This window comes from Mustela putorius, unplaced genomic scaffold, assembly GCF_011764305.1.
Source record: "Mustela putorius furo isolate JIRA1106 unplaced genomic scaffold, ASM1176430v1.1 tig00003853_pilon_pilon_pilon, whole genome shotgun sequence".
NCBI classification, from domain to species: Eukaryota; Metazoa; Chordata; class Mammalia; order Carnivora; family Mustelidae; genus Mustela; species Mustela putorius.
In genome coordinates this window covers 20671652-20693001 of record NW_025422005.1, presented here as the reverse complement: position 1 = coordinate 20693001, position 21350 = coordinate 20671652, and positions in this window count along the sequence as shown.

Here is a 21350-nt window from a genome sequence, read left to right as displayed (position 1 = left end):
TTTTCCACAGAGTTGTTTCCCTTATTTCCATCAGTCTTAGTTACACTAAGCAGAATTTTATACTCTTAGAAACACCTTAATCTCTAGTGAAGACTAAGTATTAATCAATTGTGAACTATTACAACAGAATTCTTCAGATGGCAAATTTATGAATCAGTTAAGTGTAAAACACGTTTACCAACAGATTTAAATACTCTTAGTTTCTTTGCAGTAAGAAGTCAAAAGCACAAACCTACATCCAGTAATTAACGACTTAGCATTTTATCTTGTTTGGTTAAGACCTAGATGTCCATAATTTAATTCCATTTGTCATCCAACCAAAACTTTAAACTTTCAGGTTACCAAAGACTTTGAAAGCTGTCTCAGCAATTACCCATTAAAACTTTGAGACAGACAATTAACCATCAGTTTAGTCATTTCTTTGCTAACAAATTTTAACAAATAACATGAGCTTATTTAACCTTTAGTAAACTTCGAAGTTTCACATTTACTGCTGGTAACTTAAAAGACTTGTCTATCTTAATTAAACCAAAAAACTTAACTTAGTTCAAATACTGCTTTAAGTTCCACCTGGGCCCACTCCACTTTGAATATTTACCTGAGACATGGGTGGAAGGTTCTGGAGTGGGGGGTGTTAGGTCCAGGGGCTGCTCTTCTTGCTTCTTGACAGTGAGGAGAGAAGGAGCTGCGGTGCATGATCTAGAGACTGGTCATGCAGGCTGTACACACGTTGGTGCAGAAACACGAGAAGGGGGAAACAGAGGAAACAAAGTGCTGCCAGGAGGCAGAGAAAGGATTCCTGGTTTTAGAGCTCATAAGCCCCAGCAGGAGCAGATGCCATGCTTTCCCACTGGCAAGGGGGGAGGGGCTAAGCAGTCCAAGTTGAGCCAGAGAAGACAGGGAAATTTCCCTGAAACAAAGAGAGTTTCGGCAGCTGCTTGGGAATATTCCTTACGGTTTCTGTCTCGAGTTAGACTAACCCCAGTTGGCTCCAGTTATAGCCATTAACACGGGAAATGAGTAAAGAAGAAGACCCCACATCTATTAGGAGGAACAGAGAGAAATAAGGTCAGAGTCCCCTTTGCTAGGGATGGCCCAGCAACCTGGGTTTACTAGAAGAAGGCTTATTTACGTAATTATCATCCAGTATGTCAGGAAGAAGTTTACTAGCTGACTCATTTGGGCAAACACGTTCTGCAAAGCCCCTTAGTTTGGGGTCCTGGTGCAGAGCAATGAAGGCCTAGGTGTGAGCAATGAAGAGATCCTAGGTCCATTTGCTCTGTTCCTGCAGAGGAGATCTAACTGATAGTTCCCACTGAGGCCATGCAGTGCTCTAGGAGCTCAGTCCTTTCCTAAGTTTTGCAATCCAAATTATTTCCAGTGGGTTAAAAGGCACCTCAAGGTAGAGTCTTTGGGAACTGAAGAAGCCTACTGAGGCCATGCTCCCAGAAAAGTAAAGAAGGTCCATTACCAAATCCCCCCCAACTCCTGGGTGGCGTCCCACGCAGGATATGTCAGAGGTTCCCATGTGTCAAAAGCGACCGGAGGTGTCCCTCAACAAAAATCGCTATTGATCACCATCCTGCCTTCCCTGGGAGGGCATTCCTGCCATAAAAGGCCCTGGAGGGGTGCTGGCATCCCTCCCCTTCCCCATTTACATCCTAGGCTGCTGATGGGTGCCTGGTGAATGGACCAAAACACTGTGCCATGCCATGCCATCTTCTGTCCTGAAGCCTGCATACTGTTTTGCAATTTTAACCCATGGAAATACTAGAAAGGTTTTTACAAGGTGAGATTAACCAATTTCATACCTTTAAGTAGTCTGTAGAAGACACTGACAAGAAACAGTAAAGACTGAAATCCATCATGGTCTGTGCGACATTCCAACACATGTGGTCCTTACAGCCAACTTCCCCAGGAAAAGGTCTCCCATTGCGTTTTAATTCACTCAGGTACTGGTTCCGGCCGGCTCCCAGTGGAGGTCTCTCTGCCAGAAGTGGCTAGACCAGGGATGTGGAGGGGATCACATTAGATCAATCAGGAGGAAACCTCACACGGAGTCTTAAGATTGGCAGCCATCCTGGTGACTTAGGTGGCTGTCCCATGCTCAAGAGAGACAACTTTATATAAGAACAGGAATAAAGAGAGGGTATCAAGTTTCTAGGTCTTACTGCCATTCCGGCCAGGGTACTAACTTACAGCCAAAAGGCAGACACTCTCCTCCCCGTAAAGCAGCCATGGGCTAGAGGATTACAACTGACATGCAAGTGTTCCAATAAGACCATACTCCTTGAAAACCCCCTGAAATGAGACTAAAGGAAAAGGAGAGAGAAAGTACTCACCAATTTTGCACTGGAGCTCAGAGTCCAAATGTAAAGACTCACACCCCCCACGTTGGGCGCCATATGATGAAGTTCTAGAACCTAGGTGAGGTTCGGTGGGCTGAGGTCTGGAGCCGATGACCAAGAAAGAATCTTTGACACATCTTTGGTGCAAAATGGTGGTTTATTAAAGCATTGGGACAGGACCCGTGGGCAGGAAGAGCTGCTGCCCATTATTCTGAGGAGTGGCTGATTATATACACAGGAGTTGGGTAGGTGAGAACAAAGGGGGTGATGTTAGTCTCTAAGGAATTTTGGAAGCAAGGTCTGCAGGACCTTGAGGGGCTAGCTATTGTTGGGAGAAAGGTTATTTATTACTAGTAGTAAAAATCTTCTTGTGAGACCCTTTAGATGTGTATCAATGGGCCATATGCTTGGGAATGATTCTCGACACTATCTTGGAGATCTAGAGATAAAGTTTCACATTTCTCCTATCAAGTGTCCTTGTTAGTGAGATTTGGGTTTAGAAGAAATTTAACTTTATTTAGGGCTTGAGGACCTGAGTTATTTGCTTCTGGAAATTGTGCTATTGATAAGGTAACTTCTTTGTTTGTAGATCTCTAGGACATTTGTAAACCAAGGGAGACTCCTGTCCTGTAGGATCGTGATTTCTGCAAGTTAACTATTAGTTTCTCGCTTATGGCGGTCAGGGGTGGCTGAGGAATGTCACACACATTACTGAGGGGAGTGGGTAGAGAGGGGGTGCAAGGTGCCAGCTTTTGCTTTGTCCTCAGCCAGCCTCCTGCTCCCTCATCACTTAGAAGTGTAGAAGCGGGCGGAAGTGAGGCCGGGGACCTCAGAAACTCCTGTGAAGGAATTTGGGTTTCAGCCATGACATCCTACATTCCCAAAGGCACTAAAGCCTCCCCACTTCCTTTCTGGCACACGGTAGCGGCAGACCCATTTGAAGATGGGCCGTGCTCCCTGCCCATTCCCATAAAACTGTTCAGTGTGATTGTTTTGGTGATGACCGGCCTGGGAGAGGGGTGTACTTTGGGCAGTGAATTGAAACAGCAGGAGCCAAGATGTCTCCATTGCAGGGCTGTGGCTGTGGCAGCTTCCCCAGACCCTTCATCTGTGAGCAGGTTAAGAGGCTTTTGGGGCAAGAAAGGCTCACTGGAGGAGTGCCAGGCCCTGGAGAGAATGACAGGCCGGGGGAGCCACTTCTGTCCCTCCTGCGGTTTGCTGTGAATAATGGAGCAGAGAGCCACCCCGCCCCCTCACATCTCCCCCTGTGCAGACAACTGGCTGCCTGTGGGACCACGGAGGTGAAACAGAAGGAGCCAGACAGGGAGGGTTAGAATCTCGGCTCACGGGGTGCAACTCAGCCTCAGCTTCCTCAGGGGTAAAATGGGAATAGTATCTTTTTTTTTTTTTTTTTAAGATTTTATTGTATTTATTTGACAGAGATCACAAGCAGGCAGAGAAAGAGAGAGAGAGGGAGAGAGGAGGAAGCAGGCTCCCCACTAAGCAGAGAGCCCAATGTGGGGGCTCGATCCCCGGGACCCTGGGATCATGACCCAAGCTGAAGGCAGAGGCTTTAACCCACTGAGCCACCCAGGCGCGCCAGGAATAGTATCTTTAGAAAGAGGCGTGACCCCCTAAATCGTCAGTCGTTGCCCCCCAAACCCTCCCAATCACCCCAACCCTCCCACCCCTCCCACCTCTCCCCACCCAACCCCACCCCAGGGCCTGTGGCTCTCAGCCAGGCCCCACCTAGGAGCCTCTCTCGCTCCGCTTGGCTTCGCTAGAGCCCAGAAGGAGGTAGGGGGAGGTAGGAGGAGGAAGGAGTAAGCGTGGGAGGCTGCTGATGAGTCCTGGCCTGCAGCGAGGGTGGAGAGGTGCAGAAGGGAAGCAGGATCCGCCCCTCTCCATTTCCTCCCTCTCCCTCCCCCCTCCGCCCCCACCCATCCTGGCACCGCTTGCTGGAGGTGGTCCCTGCTTCTCCCCGTGAACGCGGGGAGCAGGGGGCTGTCTGACCCTGACTGATGAGGCAGGAGCTCCGAAAAGGGCTAGGAGACACCTCAGTCCATATCTGCTCTTCCACTCAGTAGCTTTGCAAATCCTGGCACATCCTTTCTCCTCTCTGGGCTTTAGCTTCCTCCTCTTTGATAAAGCGAGGGTCAAAATACTTTCTCCATTCCCGTTCTACTACTACGAAGTCTGGTGAGTTTCCGTGTCTTATAAAAGAACAAAGCTTGTAAATGGAGGCAACAGGCCCGCATTTGGCGCTGGAGGGACTGTAGCCTAGAAACTTCTAGAACCTCTGCATCCTCTGCTCTTCAGCCCCATTGTCCTGAGAATTAAGGAGATCAGGGCAACCGGATGCGTGGTGCCTAGAGGGCAGCCCTCCCTGCCCCTCCTCCAGCACGGCTGCCCCAGGGATCCGGAGCCAGAGCAGAGAACGGAGCACACCTGGGAAACTTGGTGAAGAGGCAGGCTCTGGCCTCCCTGAAGATTCCCACGGAGGAAATCAGGGCTGGGGAGACTGACAACTGGATCTCTGGGAGCTCGCCGTTCCCTGTGCCTGCGCTCGCACGTCAGGCAAGGCCAGGGAGTCCTGAGAAAGACACATACCCTACGATTTCACGCACATGTGGAATTTAAGAAACAACATAGGAACAGAAAAGAGAGAGATGAACCGTAATATGGACCCTTAATGATAGAGAACACACTGAGGGGGTGCTGGAGGGGAGGGGAGGTGGGCGGGTGTGGGTGGTTGGATGGGTGAGGGGTTTTTCGGAGGAGCACTGGGTGTTGTAAGTGATGAATCACTACACCTGAAACTCACATACACTGTTGACTAACCGGAATTTAAATTAAAACTTGGAAGAAAAAATAAATACAGAAGTAAAAAACAAACAAACAAAAAAACCCAAAAACGGTCTGTCCACGTGAGGAAGTGGATGAGTGGAGGGTCGAAACGTGGGTTCTGTCAGGGATGCCAATGGCCCGGCCCTCTCCCTGTGCCTTGGTGGGGAGTAGGTATGCTAGTTGATAAGTGCCTTTGGGTGCCGGAAGGAAGTCCCTGGCTTCTTCCAAAGTTCCTCCAAGCCTGCTCTGCAGGATGGGCTGTCCACCTTGGAATCATTGGGTGCTTGTTAAAAATTCGTTTCCTGGGCCCATCACCAGCACCGCTGGATCAGAATCTCTCTCTCTTTTTTTTTTTTTTTTTAAGATTTTGGTTTTTGTTTTTAATTTATTTGACAGAGATCACAAGTAGTCAGAGAGGCAGGCAGAGAAAGAGAGAGAGAAAAGGAAGCAGGCTCTCCACTGAGTAGAGAGCCCGATGTGGGGCTTGATCCCAGGACCCTGACATCATGACCTGAGCCGAAGGCAGAGGCTTTAACCCACTGAACCACCCAGGCACCCCTGGATCAGAATCTCTTAACGATTATTAATCTCTTAATCTCTGAGAAGCTGTTTTTGTTTAAATCTTTATTTTCTTTTATTATTATTATTTTTTAAGATTTTATTTATTTATTTGACAGAGAGAAATCACAAGTAGTGGGAGAGGCAGGCAGAGAGAGAGGAGGAAGCAGGCTCCCTCCTAAGCAGAGAGCCCGATGCAGGACTCGATCCCAGGACCCTGAGATCATGACCTGAGCTGAAGGCCGTGGCTTAACCCACTGAGCCACCCAGGCACCCCTAAACCTTTATTTTTGATACGTTCTTCAACTGAGTCTGATGTGGAGAGAGGATTTGACCCCCAGTTCTGGGACGCAGGTAGAAACTTAGGTAAATGAAGTGATTTTCATTTACTGAGTTCTTGTTATAGGCCAGGCATCATGTTAGGTATAGAGTAGGGAGTACGTGTGGCATCACGCAGCAGACTGAGGCTTGGAGACGCTCACTAGAGGCTTGAGTCGAAGACCAGAGGCAGTGGTCAAACCCCAGGCTAGTGGATTCTTCGAGCTGGTATTTGAGAATGTCCCCCAGTGCAATGGCCTAGTTTGCTTTTTGTCTGTGTCTGGATATTTTGCTTCCTGCTAAGCCCAATCAGATATTTTGGTGGATGAGGCGGAGACAAGGAGTGACTTTCAGCACAGAGGCCCACAGGGTTTAGGCACTTCTAGGCTTTTGACAGAACTTTGGTCTTCGGCCTTGGTCAGATGAGGGACTCCTCAGAACAAGGATCTGTCTTCTCCTTCAGACTGGTGGCCCACAAGGGCAGTGATGGCTGTGTCTACCCCTCAGGGGGGTGGATTCTTAAGGCAGAATTTCCTCTTTTCCAACAGACTGGGCATACCTCAGGGAAAGGCTGTCTCTTCCTTGGTTGGGGGCATCGGTGGGCAGGCTCTGTCACACCCGTTGTACTGCAGCTCCCTGTGGGCATGGCTGGCTATGTGTCCCCTCAGATAGGGGTATCTTCTGAGAGGAGCTTTTGGTCTTTTCCGTCAGCTTGGGCTCACTGGACTTGGGGCTGTGACCACTGAAACTCCTGAAACCACTGAAACATGGCTGACAAACCACTGAAACATGGCTCCCGAGGACAGGGCCATGTCCACTCCCCGCCTCAGGCTGGGGGCTCCTGGGCAGGGTTGGAACCTTGTCTAGATCAGTGCTCATCTCCTCCTCAGACAAGGGACTCAGTTTTCTCTGCCAGCCTAAGCCCAATACTTACTCCCAGAGAGGCTCCATATCAGAGGGACCAGCAGAGGGTTGCAGGCTGAGCTGACGCGCAGGGAGACTCTCTGGCTAGGTGTGGGTATTCCCAGTGACTTCAGGGTGGGGCCCCCACCCACGGACCTGGCTTCCTTGCCTTATGTCCTGCCCAGCAGAGCCCGCAGGCAGGCCTCCCCTAATTCTTCATTCGGCTGTTGACTGGGGATTGGAGCGTAAAGTGAGTCACACCCCTGGGTCTGGGCCTGCCTTCTGCTTCTTTCCTATTCTCTACCCCAGTTCCTGAGTCTTCAGAGAAGCTGACCAGGAAACATGCTCTCAGTGGCCCCCATCTCTCCCTCAGCCTGCTGCCATCCCTTAGACCACTGTATCTGCTGTTTCTCAGGTAAGAGTCTGATGGTCTGGGTGCGAGGGTCAGGTTGGCTGCTTTGTTTCGCTGCCCCATAGAATCCTTAAGGCTGGTCAGGCCCTGCAGGGATCCACAGACCTGGTTATGTCTGACTTTTCTCCCACCAGCACACCCCCAAAGACACACAACCCTCCTTCATCACTAAAGACTCAGCACACATCCTTCTACTCCTCACAGACACTTAACACGCAACCACTACCAGACACAGCATTCACACACGGCACACGGAACACCCCCTCAGCACCCATGGACATACTTCATGGCCCTTCGCAAATACCTAACACACAACAGACCCTTGACATCTACCGAGAGAACCCATGACCTTTCACTACACACAATGTACAAACTGTCACAGCGACATGCTGTCCCCCTCATGTGATGTGTATTGTCACCCACGGGATGAAATACAATCTCTACAGACAGACAACACACTTGGGGGTTGGCAGACACGACATAAACCTTAGGAGGACACAGAAAGCCAGATAGCAAAGACCCTTGGCTCACTTTCTGCAAACAAACCTATTCCACACAGACACACAAACGTCTGCTCTACATACACAGACACACACACACACGCAACCACAGGTACGTATTACAGAAACTCTCCTCACCCCTAAACTGGTCCCCAAGACCTTTGGGTGCTGCTACTCAGTGGGGACAGGGGCTGGGTCCCTGTCACCAACACCATCCCCACTTCCCACCTCAGGTCCTGCTTACGTGTCAGGGATGGGGGATGGGGGGGCACAGACAGAAGAAGTGCTAGGGGTCCTGGCCACAGCGTGGAGCATGACGAGAGAAGCCACTGTCCCAAAGGGCTGACTGCCGCTTCCTAATGGTCCCAGGACTCAGCTCAGCCTGGGAATGAGAAAAGCTGGCTAGCATTCATCCCATGACCACTGTGGGCCAGAGATCCCACTCCATGCTTGGACAAGCATTATCTTATTTAATGATGCACTCATTACCTTTAACAAAGTAAAGGTAATGAGTGCATCATTACCTTTTATAGCTATGTTTTAATAGATGCTTAGAGAGGTTAAGAAACTTGCCCAGTACACCATGGCCAGGAGACAGCAAGGGAATTTAGATATAGGTACATCTGACCCCAGAGTCCACCTCTCTTTAATTTATTATTATTTTTTTAGAGTGGGAGGGAGAGGGACAGAGGGAGAGATAGAGAATCCCAAGCATGCCTAGTGCAGAGCCTGATGCAGGGCTCAATCTCATGACCGTGAGATCATGACTTGAGTGGAAATCAAGTTTAACCCACTGAGCTACACAGGTGCCCCCTCTTTAATTAATTTTTAATTAACTTTTTATTGTTTAAAGAGGTAGCAAGTAAGCAAGTAAAGAGTTCCATAGCCCTGGCCACATCCCTGAGGCTTCCTTCTGGGCCCAATGAGGTGACCCTCTTACAAGCTGGGGGAGGGGAGCAGGTGTGCTGTGGCAGGTGAGCCCAGGCTGGAGAGGGAGCAGGTGGGCACTCAGCCTGATCAGGGGAGGGAGAAGGTGCTGGAGAAGAGGGAGGAGAATGGGGACTAGCTTTGAGGCATGGTCTGGTCCGCTACAGACCTAATACCCTTGGGAGGTTGAGGGTGTGGGCCTCACTTTACAGACAAGGGTCTCAGGCTCAGGGGGCCTGGCTGTTGGGTGGCAGAGTGAGGATTCAAACTCCCAAAGTTGGAGGGAGGATGAATAAGAGAGAGAGAGAGTGTGTGCACATGAGCCAGAGAGAGTCAGAGGGGGAAACTGAGGTTGTGGTAAAGAGGAAGAGAGGGTTCTGGGCTGCCAGGTGTTGGGGCTGGCATCCCAGAGAGGGGTCTCAAGGAACCTCCTGCTCAAGTTAGTTTTTGGCTCTCAGGGGCCTCTGGTTTTGCGATAGCCTCCTTTCCCTACGCGGGACACTTTCTCTAGACTGTTCCTTTGCGATTTATGTCTGTCCTCGTGCTTATCCTCTCTGTCTTAGTTACTGGTGTAAGGACCTATTTAGAAACGTCCCTGCTCCCCTTCCCCCAGGGGATTTACTTGGAGACTGTGAGGACCTATTTTGCTGTTCCTGCTCCCCTCCCCCAGGGGTCTTAAAAACAAGTCCCAGAAACCAGCTCCAGGTGTGAAGGCCAAGAAAAACAAGGCTGTACCCACCTCAAGTCTAGCCCTGACATAAGTACAGCCATCTTGGCAAAGCAAAAGCTGGCACCTTACACTGGAAGAGTGGGTTAGCATAAGAATGGCCATCCTGAAGGCCGGGAAGCCATTTTACTGAGCGTCCCTAACCAGCCCATAGGGCGCACGTAACTTGAGATAAGAGAAAATAGCTAAAACCCAAGAAACAACTTAATCATATACCACCAGGGCGGTTAGGCTAGGCGATGGCGCCACAGGGACCAGATGTTAAAGGAAAACAAATAGTTAACTTGCAGAGCTCACAATCCAGCAAGACAGGAGTCTCCCTTGGTTTGCAAATGTCCTGGTGATTTACAACAAAAAGGGCTATCTCTGCAATGGCCCAATTTCCAGAGACGAAGGGCTCAGTTCCTCCAGGCCTAAGGTCGCCCTCCCCACCATAAAACTGAGGGAGGCTGAGGCAGAAGGAAATGGAAATAAAGTTAAATTTCTTCTAAACCTAAATCTCACTTAACTGCCAGGATGGCGCCAGGGTGATGCTGGGGTGGCAAAAGGTTAAACAAAGTTAAACTGTCAAAGTGGGGTGCAAGATATGTGTGTAGCTATGGGAAAGTGCCTTGCAAATGCTATATAAACCCCTGGCTTTGAGTGCTCGGGGTCCTTGTTGAAACCCGTTGCGCCGGGCGGATGCTTGGACCCCAGCTAGCTGGAAATAAACCTCGCTGTGTGACTTGCATTATCGAGAGTGTTCTCTGTCTAATTGAGGGGTGGTCAGCTCCGTACCCTAACAGAGACAAGTCCCGGAAACCAGCTTCAGGTTACAAATCCTAGATACAAAGGTGGGTCAGGCCAGGTGAAGACATCCGATCAGTGGTGGTGGTGGGGGAATGCATACTGTCTCCCTGGTTACCAAGGAGTTTGGGCCCCGCCCTTTGGGCGCCAATCCCAATTAAGGTGTAATAGGCTGGTTCACACGTCTACTAGGGTAAACTGTAACTCAATTGGTCACCTAGCATCACTGTGGAGTTTCCTGTGGGTGTTACAATCTCATTGGCCACCTGTGCGTGGCCTTTGCCCTTAAAAGCTAGTCTGTGAAACAGAGAAGGGTCACCCTCTCTTGTAAGAGGTGCGTCCCCGAATGTTCGGTTAGATTCTTGATGCTTGGCGCGAAATAAAGCTTTGCTTGATCTTCGCTTTGTATCAGTCTCGCTCCTTTAATCACGGACCCATTACTGGGGCATAACACTGGAACTTTCCAGTAAAACTCCATATATGATGTGGCATGTCTCTCAACTTACATATATAAATATGACAAATGCCTGTGTACCCACCGCCGATTAAACAGGACGTACTGGTGTAATGGAAGCCTCCTGTGTCCCTCACCAGTCCTGCCCTCTCCCTTCTCCCCAGAGCAAATCACATCCTGTTTGCTTTTATATATCGATGCATATATATTGTGTTCACCAGCAGGGATGAGGTTTTAAGAAATAACATCATGCTGTGTTTATCCCTCTTCAGCTTGCTTTCTTCATGTAGCATTATGTTTATAGTTCATGTTATTACATGTGGCTCTTGTCCATTTTACTCTTTTTTTTTAAAGATTTTATTTATTTATTTGACAGAGAGAGAGATCACAAGTAGGCAGAGAGGCAGGCAGAGAGAGAGGGGGGAAGCAGGCTCCCTGCTGAGCAGAGAGCCCGATGTAGGGCTCGATCCCAGCACCCTGGGATCATGACCTGAGCCGAAGGCAGAGGCTTAATCCACCGAGCCACCCAGACGCCCCTCTTGTCCATTTTAACATATGTGCAGGATTACATTACAGAAATATACAAATGTATGTTTCCTTGCATTACTATTAATAATTAATATTATAAGCATATATAAATATAATAAACAAAATATCTATTACATGGATATAATTATAATTAACAATTAATAAAATATTAATATTTCCAATGTGTACCTAGGAAGGATGTGCACATTTTCAATTTTCTTATGAAATTAATTTCCAAAGTGGTGGTGCCACTTGTATTATCTTTTTTAGTAGTGTGATAACAATTTCCATTGTTTTGCATCCTCCCAAGGACTTAGAATTGCCAGACTTTAATTTTTTCCGATCTGGTATTTGTTTTAATTTGAACTGATTTTCCAAAATCTTGATCAGATTTTTATGTTTCTTAGCCTTTCAGGCTTTTTCTTCTGTGAGTTGCCTACTCCTTTCTTGACCCGTTTTTCTATTGGTCTTGTCTCCAAGTGATTGACTTGAAGGGATTTATATTATATTATGCTTGAAGGGGCGCCTGGGTGGCTCAGTCGTCGTTAAGCATATGCCTTTGGCTCAGGTCCAGGGTCCTGGAATCGAGCCCCACATTGGGCTTCCTATTTAGTGGGAAGTCTGCTTCTCCCTCTGACCTTCCCCCTCTCATGCTCTCTCTCTCTCTCTCTCTCACTTTCTCTCCCAAATAAGTAAATAAAATCTTAAGAAAACATATTATGTTGCAAATTCCTTGGTATATGTGTTGCAAATATTTTTTCCTGATCTGTGATTTCTCTCCTCCTCTTTTTTTTTTTTAAGATTTTATTTATTTGATAGAGAGAAAGAGATCACAATTAGGCAGAGAAGCAGGCAGAGAGAGAGGCGGAAGCAGGCTCCCTGCTGAGCGGAGAGCCTGATGCGGGTCTCCATCCCAGGACCCCGAGATCATGACCTGAGCGGAAGGCAGAGGCTTAACCCACTGAGCCATCCAGGCGCCCCCTCCTCCTCTTTTTTTTTTTTTTTTAAAGATTTTATTTATTTATTTGACAGAGAGAAATCACAAGTGGGCAGAGAGGCAGGCAGAGAGAGAGGAAGGGAAGCAGGCTCTCCGCTGAGCAGAGAGCCCGATGCGGGACTCGATCCCAGGACCCTGAGATCATGACCTGAGCCGAAGGCAGCGGCTTAACCCACTGAGCCACCCAGGCACCCCCCTCCTCCTCTTTTTATCACATCTTTTGATGTACATGATTTTAAACCATATTTGGTCAGATTTATCCAACATTTTTGTTTTTTATAATTTTTGTGTCTTAATTTTAGGAAATTCCCCCTACCCTCATAAAGATATTGTCCTCTATTTTCTTCCAAAACTCTTTGTATTTTGCTTTTCATAGTCAGGTCTTTATGCCTGTTAGTGTGAGGTGGTGATATAATTTCATTATTATTTTCCCCCTAGTGAATAGCCAATGATTTGCACCAATATATACTCTTCTTTTATTGATCCATAATGGTAACCCTGTCATACGTCTCAAGTTTCCATATGTGTGCTCTCTATTTCCGGGACCTCTATTCTGTTTCTTCTATCACTTATCCTCTATTAATACCAGCCTGTCATAATACTACAACTTTATAATAAGACTTGATATGACAGGGAAAGTCCTATCATTTGTCCTTACTGTTCATATGTTCTTTTTTTTTTTTTAAAGATTTTATTTATTTATTTATTTGACAGAGCGAGATCACAAGTAGGCAGAGAGGCAGGCAGACAGAGAGGAGGAAGCAGGCTCCCCACTGAGCAGAGAGCCTGACATGGGGCTCGATCCCAGGACCCTGGGATCATGACCTGAGCTGAAGGCAGAGGCTTTAACCCACTGAGCCACCCAGGCGCCCCGTTCATATGTTCTTATTTCTTAGAATATTTCTAAGAAATATTTCTTAGCTAGTCTTGAGTCTTTATTTTCCATTTGGAATTTTAGAATCAATAGAAAGAACTCTATTGGGATTTTTCTTTTCAAGCGCTTTACATATGCGATTTCTTTTCTTCTTCCTTCAGCTCTAGTGAGACATAACTGACAAATACAATTATAAGATATTTAAAGTATATATCATGGAGGGGCACCATGGTGGTTCAGTCGGTTAAGCATCTGACTCTTGGTTTCAGCTGAGGTCATGATCTCAGAATCCTGAGACCAAGCCCCGCGTTGGGCTCAGCACTCACCCTGGAGTCTGCTTGTTCCTCTCCCTCTGCTCCTCTCACCCCCCTCCCTCTCTCTCTCGAATAAATAAATAAAATCTTAAAAAAATAAAGCATAAATCATGGTAATTTTGTATATGGATACACAGTGAAAGGATCCCCACTACCTCGTCAATTAACACCTACTGAGATTTTGATTCCACTAGCACTGAATTTATAGATTAAATTGAGAACCTGGGGCGCCGGGGTGGCTCAGTCAGTTAAGCATCTGCCTTCGGCTCAGGTCATGATCCCAGGGTCCTGGGATCAAGCCCTGCATAGGACTTCCTGCTCCGTGAGAAGCCTGCTTCTCCCTCTCCCAGTCCCCCTGCTTGTGTTCCCTCTCTCGTTGTTTCTCTCTCTGTCAAATAAATAAATAAAATCTTAAAAAAAAATCTAGAACTTATATCTTTATGATATTGACAGTGCCATGAATGAATATGTTCTATCGGTTCAACTACTTCTTGTTTATTTAGTTTTCAATGATTTTATAATTTCCTCCATCAAGATTTTGCACATCTTTGGCCAAAAAAAAAAAAAAAAAAAAAAAAAAATTGCCAGGATAGGTTTCTTGCTATTACAAATTGTTTCTTAAAAATGAGATTTTAGGGACGCCTGGGTGGCTCAGTTGGTTAGGCAGCTGCCTTCGGCTCAGGTCATGATGCCAGTGTCCTGGGATCGAGTCCCACATCGGGCTCCTTGCTCCGCAGGGAGCCTGCTTCTCCCTCTGACTCTGCCTGACACTCTGTCTGCCTGTGCTCGCTCTCGCTCTCTCTCTCTCTGACAAATAAATAAATAAAATCTTAAAAAAAAAATGAGATTTTATGGGGGCATTTGGGTGGCTCAGCTGGTTGCGTGTCTGACTCTTGATCTCAGCTCAGGTCTTGATGGCAGGGTTGTGAGTTCAAGCCCCACACTGGGCTCCATGCTGGGTATGGAGCCCAGTTAAAAAAAATGACATTATATGTTGATTGTTTGTTTTTAGGTACATGATTGATTTTTATATATTGATTTTGTGTTCAGAAATCTCGTGGAAGGTTTTTGTTTTCCTTTGCAAACAATCACAGTGCCGGTGAAAATGACAGTTTTGCCTGTGCTTTCAATCTTCATCACCTTTTAAAAAATATTTCATAAAAAAATAAGAAAAATAAAAAATATTTCATATTCCTCATAACAGAGTGAGCTACTCACGATGATTCTCAGGTTGCAGATTAGGAAACTGAAGCTTGAAGAGTAACTTGGCGTTTCAAGTTCACCCAGAGAGTTGGTGGCAGTCAAGTTGTGAACTCTAGTGTCCCTGATTCTAACGTCCATGCTCTTCTCCCCCTGAGATCCTTCCTCTCACATCAGCCTCCATTACAGATGAGGAAAAGACTGCTCACAGGAGCGAGGTGTCTGCATCACTCTGAGGGCAGGACAGATTGAGAGAGAAGAAGGAAGCGGACAAAACCTTTTGACAACTGTGCAGGACTGGATTAGCATTTAGGGAAACTGGGTCCTAATTCCAGCTCTGCCACTGAGCAGCCATGATACCTTGGATAAGTCACTCGCTCTCTCTAACCTCATTCACTGGTCCAAGAAGCTTTATCAAGGAGCAACTGCAATGCACCAGGTTGTGTTCTAAAATAATGGGATACGATAATAAACAAATAAAGTCCTGCTCTCGAGGAACTTACAATTTCGTTGGAAGATAGTTAATGAGCAAAAGTAAATAACTAAAGTATATGGTGTGTTACGTAAGGGCTGTGGAGAAGAATTAGGAGCTGAGGTCAAATCTTACTGGGCATTGTGGGCGTTTTAAAGGATGTTGGCTTTTTTTCTTTTCTTTCTTTTTTTTTTTTTTAAGATTTTATTTATTTATTTGAGAGAGAGAGAGTGCATGCACACAGGCGGGGAGAGGGGCAGAGAGAGAAGCAGGCTCTCCACTGTGCATGGAGAGTGACTTGGGTCTTGATCCCAGGACCCTGGGATCATGACCTGAGCTGAAGGCAGAGGCTTTAACCCATTGAGTCACCCAGGCTCCCCTACTTGCAGTATTTAATTTATCCCTTTAGTTACATACTTAAATATTTATCCCTTTAGTTACATACTTAAATATTTGGGGCAGCAATTTATTATTTTGTACATTTTGCTTTTTTATGCTTGCTTTTTTATGCTCCCAAATCTCATGAAACAAATTCCAATTCTTTATGTGCCTTGTTGATGCCAGAGTCTTTATTGTTCTTATTCTTCTCTGTCACTCAAAGCGTTTTCCAGGTTACATCGTTTTCACTGTCATGTACATTGTATAAGACCCAGCGCCTGACACCCTAATATGATGCCGTCGTGGAAAAATTACATCCCAGGACGCCACTATCCGTTATGTAACATTGGGACAGTTTATTTTTCACCCCACTGTTGTTCTGATATCTAAAATCCAAACAACGGCTGGACCGCTCTAAAGGGCAGGCGACAACAGCCCCCCTCATAAAAGATTGAAAACACTTACTGGTATAATGGATTCCACCAGCCAGCCTCAACAATTGTCAATCCATTTTTCCACTGAGGTATGTCCTGTATTATTTTTTTTTTAAAGATTGTATTTATTTATTTGACAGAGATCACAAGTAGGCAGAGAGAGAGAGGGAGAGAGAGGAGAAAGCAGGCTCCACTGAGCAGAGAGCCTGATGTGGGGCTCAATGCGGGGCTCGATCCCAGAACCCGGCATCATGACCTGAGCCGAAGACAGAGGCTTTAAGTCACTGAGCCACCCAGGCGCCCCTCTCCTGTATTATTTTGAAGCAAATCCCAAGTATGTAATTTTATCTGTAAATATTTTGTATGTGTCTCTAAAAGTTAAGAATTCTTTTTAAGATAACTGTGAGCAAGGAACACTAATTGCTTAATCTAATTGAGTACCTGATAAATGTTAAAATTTCTGATTGTCTCATAAGCTTGCTTGCTTTCTCTCTCTCTCTCCCTTCCTTCCTTCTTCTCTTTCTCCCTTTGTCTCTCTCTCTCTGTCCCTCTCTCTTTGTCCCCCGCCTTTTACAGTTTGTTTGAATCAAGATCCAAAAAAGGCTCACACATAGCAACTTGTTGCTGTATTTCTTAATTCTCATTTAATCCATAGGTTCTTGCATCATCCTTCTTCTCCCTTAAAATTTATCTGTTGAAGAGACCAGATTGTTTGTCTTGTGCACTTTCTCTGCACTGAGTCTGCCGAGTGTATCCCTATGATCTACTCTTTGGCTGTATTTCCTGTAAACTGGGGGGTTGAACTCGCTCTTTCTACTCCCTAGCCAATACGGTTTCATAGATCATGGTGTGATTTGGGTGTGTTCGAACACCTTTATTAGAAAGGTTTTCTTTTTTTTTAAAGATTTTATTTATTTATTTGAGAGAGAGAGAGAAGGAGAGGGGAATCACAAACAGGGAGTAGGCGAAGAGGAGAGGGAGAGGCAGGCTTCCCACTGTGTAGGGAGCCCCGATGTAGGACATGATCTCAGGACCCTGGGATCATGACCTGAGCTGAAGGCAGCCGCTTAACAGACTGAGCCACCCAGGTGCCCCTTAGAAAGGTGTTTTTTTTTTTTTTTTTTAAGATTTTGTTTATTTATTTGACAGAGAGATCACAGAGAGGCAGGCAGAGAGAGGGGGGGAAGCAAGCTCCCCGCTGACCAGAGAGCCATATGCGGAGCTCCATCCCAGGACTCTGGGATCATGACCTGAGCCGAAGGCAGAGGCTTAACCCATTGAGACACCCAGGTGCCCCTAGAACGGTTTTTAAACAGACAAAAAAAAAAAAAAAAAAAAAAAAAAAAAAAGAGGCAGAAGAGTGTAATAAATCCCTATACGCCTATTTTCATTTCCAATAGCTGCTATCACAAATGACCACAAGCTTAGTGGCTTGAGACAATGCGCATATATTTTCTTACAGTTCTGGAGGCCAGAAGTCCAAAATCGGTATTGGGGAAGGAGTCCTCTGGACTGTGCTCCCTGGAGAGGCTCCAGGACCGAATCTGCTCCTCCCCTTCTCAGTGTCTGATGGCTGCTGGAACTCCTGGCTTGTGGCCATGTCATTCTGCCTCTGTGGCCACACTGCCTTCTCCTCTTCTGTCTGTAATCAAATTTTTCTTGGCTTCTTCCTCTCTCTTTTTAAAAAAGATTTATTTATTTATCCGAAGGGGGGGGAGAGAGAGAGAGAGAGAGAGAAAGGGGGGGGCACTCATGGGCAGGGGGAGGGGAAGATGGAGGGAATCCTCAAGCAGTTTCCTTGCTGAGCAGCAGCTGGACACGAGGCTGAATCCCACAACCCCAAGATCATGACCCCAGCTGAAATCAAGAGTCTGAGGCTTAACTGACTGAGTCACCCAGGCACCTCTTGGCTTCTTATTCCCATACTCGTGATCACATTAAAGCTCACTTGTATTATCTAGGATTATCTCCCCATCTTAGGAACATTGATTTAACCACACCCGTAAAACATTTGCCATATAAAGTAACATCTACAGGCTCCAAGGACTGGGACCCGATACATTTGAAAGCCATTATTCAGCTGCTACAACACCCATCACCTCGATTTATTATTTTGCTCCATGATGTCCCGCCTGTCCTTCCTTCCATTTTTCCATCCTTCCTTCTTTCTCTTTCCCCCATTCCCACCCTTTCCGCTGCCTTTTCTTTCTCTTTCTCCTTATTTTGCCATAATAGTTTAAAGCAATTCCTCGTAAACGTCCTCTCTAGATATTTCCATCTATACGGATAGTTGTTTATATAAGCACACCACTCTTATCACTTCATACAATTAACAATAATTCCTTAGAATCATCTAAAATTCTGTCCATATTAAATTCTCCCTGATTTTCTCAACTATGTCTGTCCTGGATATTGTCTGTTTTCCCCTCCAGATCCCCTAGCCACCTTTCTCCACCCTACTCTGTGCTCCTGGAGGCTGATCTGTATGGACTATATACCCATGTCCCTTGTTTCTGGTTGAACTCAGCCAAGGGCTCATGCCAGTAAGACATCAGAGGGTGGAAGGAGAGAGAGATCTGGGTATTTATTTCCCAGTTCCCTCTCGCCAGCTCAAAGGGGACTGCCGCAACTTCCTAACCAAGGTCACACCTCCTGCCAGGCAGCCCTGTCTAAATAGCCACTCTTCCAGTAACTACGCCCTCTCTTGAGCCTTTCAGATGATAAGAGCGCCCACTCTTGGCAGCCTTGGTGTACTACACTATTCCTTGTGGTTCTCCAGCCCTGCCCTCACCTCTGTTAAGGACTCCCTTTGTCCTCAGATCACCCATTTGAAAGTGCGTCTCTTTTCAGGGCCCTAAATGATACATATGTCTTTTCTTTCTTTTTACATTTTTCTTGTTCCCATTTATTCCCACTTCAGCACAGTGGTTAAGATCTAGAGTGGGCTATGAAGCCTCATTATCTAGGTTCAAATAGTAGTTTGCCAAGTATATGCTGTGTGACTTTGGACAAGCTACTCAGTTTCTCTATGCCTCAATTTCCTTGTCTCTAAATTGGACTTAATAATAAATACACTGACTTAACAGGAATTGTAAAGCAATTACATAGGTACAACGGCCAGAAACACAATAAATGCCCCCCATGTGTTAAACAGCTCGTGATTATTGTGGTTAGCACTTTTCTTATTCCTTGAACACATTCCTCTTGAGTCCCTTTCCACTGTGTTCTTGTGCGGGTGTGAATTTTTTGTTGTTTTTTAGTCCTTCATTCTGAAATAATCATAGATTTGTGAGAAGTTGCAGACTTCTCACGAATCTATGAATTACACTGAGGGAGTTCCTGACTCTTGATCTTGGGGTTGTGAGTTCGAGCCCCACGTTGGATGTAGAGACTATTTTTTTTGGATGTAGAGAGTATTTAAAAGAAAAAAAAATACACAGTGGTCCCAAGTACCCTTACCTAGTTTCCCTCCAGGCTTGATTAGGCTCAGATTTAGATATATTTTGAGTAGAACTGCCCGAATTTGCTAACAGAATGGATGTGGATGCGACAGAAAGGAGGAGTAAAACGTTGATAATCTCTGCCTACCTTCCCTGTTTGTTGATCCTCTCAAAAGAGATACTGAAACACGCCTGAACATGCGTAAAGGCCGATTGGAAGACAGGCTGAACCCAGTAGTCCTGGATTTGAGACAAGTGTCCTTGGCGTCTGTGGTCAAATGGGGACTGGTGGAAGGTGGAGCCCCTCCCCCCACCAGGCTGACGTCTCTCATGGAGTGTGGTGGCTGGAGGGTAGCTGAGAAAGTGAAGCCAATTTGGGGGAAAAGGATCCGAGCTGGGGAACAGAACTAGGCCCTTGGCTTTTCAGTTCGAAGGTTAAATGCAATGACCATGTTCTCTCGTGTCTCAGGGCACTGAACACAAGATTCCTGTAAGGGAGCTGGGGAGGGATGACCAAAATGGGCCTCTTCGCAGTCTCTCACAGGAGGCCTGGGCCACACGCTGGGATGTGAGGAGAGTGTGCGTGGTGGGTGAGCGTAGAAAAGTGTGAGTGAACGGGCAGGAGGAAGGAGGGGACCGGCGGGTGTGAGTAAGGGGTGACAGCTTTGGGCACTTGAGAGTGTGAGTGTACGTGTGGGTGGAGAGATGTGATTGTGAGTGGCTGTGTTTGCACGATAGTGTGCATTGAGTGTATGTGACTGTGCAAGCTTTAGATGTGTAAGGTTTGAGCTTTTCTGCCTGTGTGTGATGGCGGTGGAGCTGGGGCGGGGGCAGAATGTTGGCTCTAGTCCTTCAGGGCTCAGGTACATGTTAAAAGTGATTTGAGGGCGCCTGGGTGGGTTGGTCAGTTAGGTGGACACCTAACTCTTGTTCTCAGCTCAGGTCTTGATCTCAGCATTGTGAGTTCAGGCCCTGTATTGGGGTCTTAAAACTTAAAAAAAAAAAAAAAAGTGATTTGCCTTTTGAGATGCATTTTTGTCAGTAGTGGGACCCCATTCAGCAGGAGGGGGCTAGCCCAGACATGCAGGGCAGAGCCGAGGCTGACCCCTGAACGGGGGTGGGGGGGTGTCAGGACTCTCTACCCCTGACTTGGCTTTGTACCTGCCTTGCACTGGGTGGGACCTGTTAGACCCCTTCTGTCTCTACGTAGAAGGGAGTGGGACTGGCTGACACGTGAACACCTCGCTTTCGGAGGCACTGTTTCCTACAGAGCTTGGTGTCTGGTGGTGCTTAATCAATGTTTACTTGCTGAATGAAAGAGTCAGTCAATGGACTGGAAGCTGAGGTGGGGGGCTCTGGCCCCTCCAGCACTGAGGCACACACACCAAGCCTCCCGACAAATTTCCCCCACTCACACTCCCTCACATTCACGAACTCACCTGCCTTCACCCACTCCATTGCTTCCCCCCCCCCCCCCCGTTATTCACCCTCACTCACTCCTGGGGTCTCACAGGACGGCCACGCTCCTGCCTGGGGTCTTCTGATGCCTGGTGTCCCCCACAGTGCCCATGGCTTACTGTTCCCACGGGCTCCCCAGGCTCCTTGCTTCTGCATGACCAGGGATGCCCAGTCACCCGCAGACCACGGCATCTCTTCTGAGCTCCTCCCTTCTCATCCTTTTCTTTTTTTTATTTCTTCCTCTTCTTTTTTTTTTTTTTTTTTAGTTTTATTTATTTATTTCAGAGAAAGAGAGAGAGCACAAGGAGAGGCAGAGGGAGAAGCAGGCTGCCTGTTGAGCAGGGAGCCTGATGCGGGGCTGGATGCCAGGACCCTGGATCGTGACCTGGGCTGAAGGCAGACACTTAACTGACTGAGCCACCCAGGTGCCCCCTCTTCTCATCCTTTTTGCTTTCTTGATGTTTCTTCCTCCCCG